The 5,925-nt window shown below is 43.1% G+C and overlaps 1 non-coding gene across 1 annotated transcript; it reads left to right on the top strand.

The window, feature by feature from the left end:
• Positions 1 to 5,236: 5,236 nt before the first annotated feature.
• Positions 5,237 to 5,345, top strand: LOC136478640 (small nucleolar RNA R71). The gene has a single exon (XR_010764360.1). It is a non-coding gene; the product is annotated as a small nucleolar RNA R71 (small nucleolar RNA).
• Positions 5,346 to 5,925: the final 580 nt, after the last annotated feature.

The raw sequence follows: 5,925 nt of genomic DNA, 5'->3' as shown, positions 1-5,925 counted from the left end.
CCTTGATAGACTACTGACTAGATTTTGTCGATAATCCTCTGCACTCGCTCGGCTATGGCTAAAGATGTCGCTTCAAATCCAACTACCTTACTAGTACTTCATGCATGCAGCCACAGCTGGTGCATCTATTTTTTGTAGCACAGCCGATCTGGCAAAAGTTCTAGTCATAGCTTAGTAGCAGAGTAAAATGTCTAGGCTGATCAAATTTACACGACTTGGACTATGAGGCGTGCATACGATTTACAAGAAATAGGTAAACGTCATTTCGTCAATACTGTACTCCCTCGGTCTAGGAAAACATGCAATTCTAGCATAGTGTCATGGTTTAGTATATTAAGTTTAACCAATTATAGATAAAAAAGTATCAATATTTATGATATCAAATATATATCATTAGATTAATTATGAAATGTATTTTCATAATAAATTGATTTGGAGCCATAAATATGAATACAATTCACTAGAAACTTGGTCAAACGTGAACTACTTTTTCTGGAACGCAACCCATAGATGTATGTTTTCATGTATAGAGGGAGTACTTGTCTTTATATATTTGGTCAACATAGTTTAACCCACCTAATATAAAGTTCAACAAAAGTCTATTTACATGGATATTATTACAACAAGATAAACTAAAGAACATCACAATTGTCTCCAATGAACATTGAAAACACAAATCAGAACATCAGTGTTATGAGATACTTGAACATCACAACTATTTTAGAAATAGAGAACAAGGGCATATCTCTAATGCCATAGATACTAAACGTTAACATCATCTGACCATGTTGCTACTGCTTAGTTGAAAGGAACTGCACGAACTCCACCAATCTCATGATCATTCAGACAGATTGTAAGATAACGGATACGATGAGAAAATACTTCTACGCCACAAAACTCATAGCGGTATGAAAGCAAAGTCTAGAGATCTGCATTTGAATGAACCACCACAAACACATAGGGTCCTAGATGATCCTCAGCAAGATGGTTGTTTCGATGGCCAAGAACTTGATGAACAACTACAGAAGCAATGTACCACCTACTGTAAAAGTTAGAATGCACTGCAAGCACCACAACCCTTGTTTGTAGGCCATGGCAAACACAAAGCTCGTGGAAGACATAGCGATACACAGACATGCCCCAAGAATGATGATAGTTATCCATGATCTATGTAAAAAAGAAAACAATATGCAGAAAAAAACAAAGAACAAAGATGCCCAGTAGTAGGGTAGAGGGCAAAATCTTTGGGATGGAACTAAAGCAGGAGCTCTGGAGAGCCTTCCTCTTGCCCCTTGTCTCTACTGTTATATAGTTCATGCCTTCACGGGTCATGGGGTCGACCACCCCATGACCCACGTGCACGCGGCTGCATGCCCATGACCCCACATATACAGCACAAGAGTTGACATGATCTGTATTTTGTTGTTTCCTCAAAACTATGATCCGGCCTGTTAAGATTTCTTTAGTATCGAACTGTCTTAGGCATGTTGAACTTGCAAGAACCATGCAACAAGGAGTTTATCTCAATAAGTATCGCCTTAGATCTAATGCATAATGGATGAGAAATAGCTGTTGAAATTTACAGCGAATGCAAGAAAGTCCGGCCGCTATATATTTGATCTTGTAGGACACAGTATAAAGGGTCATCAGTTTTGAATGTCGTAGCAACCAGTTTGCCCCTCGACTGTTGTGACTACTTGGACTGGAGTAAAAAAGTATAGAAAAGACCCATCACAACCGCACATGGCATTCAAGTCTTAAGCGTGTCATGGTGCTCGAAAGCTTCTTTTCTCAATTCCTTCTTATGTCCAGCTTTCCTACCGCATTCACTTCACTTTCGTCAACTGTGCAAGGTCTATATGAAAGGAGCGTCCCCTCTTCCCTTGTCCGATAGCATTGCATTAATTTGCTTGCTCCCCCCTTCCCTCACTCGTTTATATTTTTCCCAATCGCATTCCCTGGTGGTTTTAGGATCTGGATAAAGGTAATGTGCTTCATATCAAACCATACTATTTGCATGTTAAGTTGTATTAAACATCTTTGTATATATATCTGGTTGGTGACTTTATTTTAATTTGGCAACAACATCAACTATATATGTATCGCGTTGTTCAAATTCTGCTGGTGTTGATCGTATTTTTTTTCAAATGAGCATGCAACCTTGCACGCATAAGAAAGTCGAGCCTCTGTACATTTGAATGTGTCGGACAATATCCTCCGTAGTTTTCCTCTTTTTCCTATGATGCTTGTTACTCTGTCGTTTATAATTTTAAGTTTGACTAACTTTATAGAAAATAGTAACAACATCTATGACATAAAAGATCACACCAGTTTGAACATAATCTTATCTAATTCACACGAATGCAATCACACGAGTACAATCCAAAACATCACAAAAGATCTCGCCAAATCATGCAAATAGAACAACATTTTATACCGAATCTAACAATGAGCTTAATGAAGAATCTTGATCAGTAAAGTGTCGCCCTATGTATACATAAAGCCTATATACTTCACAGCATATAGTAGGTCTGCCCTATGTATACATAAAGCCTGGCCTCGCTCCCATTGTTTGATTCTACCTTGCATTGCGCAAAAAACCATCGCCCCACCTTGCAAAGTCCCAAACTCTGCCTCCCCGTCGCTTGCCACTAAGGTCATGTCCATGAAGCGCTACTTGATGAAGGGTCACCCGACTCTAGTCCCCTCTTCCTCTAGTGTACTAGCTCTCCCCACTTTAGAGGAGGTGGGGCCGATGGTGTGCCCTACTTTGGTGTCGACGGAGGCCGGTGTTCCTGTCGCACTCCCGCCCACCATCTCCTAGACTGCCATTGCTCTTCCCATCACCCTCGATGACAACGTTGGCACCAGCAGCACTTGTGGTTCCCTCACCACCACCACTCCTAGCGTGCTCCACTTCACCGTCCTCACAGGCTACGTGGACTCCTCTATTCTTGCTAGCCCATGTCGCGAGCGGGTCTCATGTATCCTCACGCTCCCGCTTGGCGTTCGCCGAGGACATGTCTAAGCGCTCTTCGGGGTGCATTACGATGGACTCAGAGGACAATCATCGGCATGGGTATGCAACTCCTATCCCTCAGAGCCAAAAGCTGATGATATGTGCTAGCCGCTATGGCTTGCTGGTTGGCCCCCTTTGCCCACAGAGTGCAGTCCATGGTTGGAAATAGTTCGTCATCAGGGAACATGTCCTCGCTTGGGCCAACCGCCACCCACATGGGACGTACGTCGTCGATAAGAAGATTGCTCGGCATCACATGCTAGTGATGAGCTAGGGCTAGATCACCGATGGGGGCAGCCACCAGCAATTTTGTGCCTTATGGCACCGGTTAGATTGGTTAATCGTTTGCCTTCTATATCTGATCGCCCTCCCCCTAATCATCTTTGCTTGAACTTGTCTTACATTGTGCAGTGATTTCTGCATGGTGGCGCCGCCCACCATCATGGGGCTTCCCACTGGTGGTGCCGGAGAGTCGTCCCATCGCTGTTCGCTGCCCGTCGAGCCCATCTGTCCCCGCACAGCCCTCTGGTTCTGAAGTGGGCAAATCTTTAGGTGACAAAAATATTGTAAGTTATTGAAGCATTACCACGAGGTCCGAGCATTATTGTGTGTGTCCAAGCTACACGCCGACTTGCTGCTCGGTGACTTGGTGGCCGCGCACACCGCACTTGTCATGGCCCACTAGGAAGCCACTGAGGCATGAGAAGACAAGGCAGCCATGGTGCCCAAAGCCATTCATCAAGTGGCTGCCACGACGTTGGCCACTGCCCAGCTTTAGTTTGGTGAGGCAGTGAACGTCCGAGTGGTGGAGCAGGATTTTCTACCGGGATCGGATGATAATGAGATCGATGATCTCATCAAGAGCCTCTGGCCTACCGCCAATGGCATCTTAGCAAAGCTAAACATGGAGAAATCCTGCATGCCCGCCTTGACCCTTGATCTATGGGATGTATCAGTGTTAGAACTAGTATGAAGTCATGTTAATCATTGTTGTCCTTAGCGTCGCTACTAAGAATAGAGTTGAATCTAGTCCCTGGCAACAGCGCGAAAAATGCTTGTTGGTGTTTATTTAATGTGTCACTTGTTTGAGTACTTAGGAAAGGTTGGCCCAAAATAATGGGTGCCCTTATATCTCCACCTATTTCCAAAACCACAAAATCTACGAGAACATATGATTGTCCAACTCGAATAATAGCATCTTCAAGAACTCCCTTGGGGTAATAGAGTGACTGATCTACAAGCTATAAACACATATTTCTATACAACAGAGCATCTCCATTAATTCAATCATAAATTAGCTTAGGCATGATGTTGACACTTGCTCCAAAGTCATGGATAGCTTCTTGAAAATTGTGCGGTCCAATGGCGATGGGGATGATTGGTCTCCCTAGATCGCTCTTCTTCTTAGGCAAGGTATAATCTATCCACCTTCCCATCGATGGCTCCGTGTAGTAGTAAGCTGCATTATGAATATCGACAAGATTTGCTATTTCTAGATCTTCTGGTTGCCCTAGAATCTTACCTTTGTCGAACAGAGGAACAGCAGCCGCCAGCTAAGCTATTTGTGATTCTATCATTTTATTAAAGCTATGCTGGTTCTTAATGGCAGAAGCAAAGCTATCCATTCTATTATTTATATTCTCTAGAATTTTATCATTAGAAGCTACCTTTCTAGATAATCCCTCCATAAGTTTGGATTGACCAGCAATAAATTCTCTCAAGGGTGGTTGATTGAAATTATTACCTTGATAGTTACCTTGATAATTACCTTGGTAGTTTGGCCTTTGTTGCTGGTTCCATCCTTGATTCTGCTGAGGACAAGAGTAGTTGTTGTTGACAAAATTCACATACTCATGGGTCCCAGGATAGTTATTCCCCGAATGCCTTGTGCTTCCACACACTTCACATGTCAAGCGAGAATCATGAATGTGTGTGACTTCTTGCTTCTTATTGGCTTGATCTTCAAGCTTCTTCATCAGCAGGTCCATCTTGGCAGACAGCATGTCTACTTCCTTGAGTTGATGTATACCTCCACCTCTTTTGTGGGTTTGAGCATGTTCTTCATTCCAACCTTGATTGGAGGCCATCTTCTCCATAAGAGCTATTGCATCTAGTATGGTGAGTGATAGGAATGCACCTCCAGCAGTAGCATCCATAGTCTCACAGATACTATTAGTCAGCCCATGGTAGAAAGTCTTCATGAGTAGTCAATTCTCCATCCCATGATGAGGGCATTCCGCAATGTAATCTTGAAAGTGTTCCCATGCCTCAGGGAGAAATTCATCATGTTGTTGCTAAAAGCTTGAGATTCTCCCACGCAGAGCATTGGTCTTGCCCATGGGAAAGAACTTTGCTAGAAAGGCAGTGGAGCAGTTATCCCATGTAGTATTTCTATCTTTATTGGCATAGAACCACTGCTTTGCCTTCCCCAAGAGTGAAAATGGGAAAAGGCAAAGTAGTATGGCATCCTGGGTTACTCCTTTGATGGTGAAGGTGCTGCAAATCTCCAGGAAGTGTTGGAGATGTGCACTTGCATCTTCATGTGCCTTTCCACAAAAACTGGTTTGCTTGCACCATGTTGAAGAGAGCTGGCTTGAGCTCAAATCCATTATCTTCGACATTGACTGTCGGTCCAGTATGGATGTTGGCCGTAGTTGGAGCAAAGAATTCACTGAGAGTTCTGTTAGCCATGGCTTCAAATTCTTGTGTTAAGCTTCACCTTATCTGGTTGTCTTCCGACTTCAAAGCTGGAGTCTTCTTGAGTTTAGCTCTGGTTCTCCTAATTAATGCTTCTAGATCTTCAATGTAGTTTGTTGAATGCTCAAAACTGGTCATACATTACCCTGCATAAGATACAAAAGTAGACAAAACAAGGATAATCCTGCTTGAGTAGAGGTCAATGGTTT

This window comes from Miscanthus floridulus, chromosome 8 (genome assembly GCF_019320115.1).
Source record: "Miscanthus floridulus cultivar M001 chromosome 8, ASM1932011v1, whole genome shotgun sequence".
NCBI classification, from domain to species: domain Eukaryota; kingdom Viridiplantae; phylum Streptophyta; class Magnoliopsida; order Poales; family Poaceae; genus Miscanthus; species Miscanthus floridulus.
The sequence above is the reverse complement of the archived record's forward strand: the minus strand, read 5'-3'. Positions and strand labels throughout refer to the sequence as shown.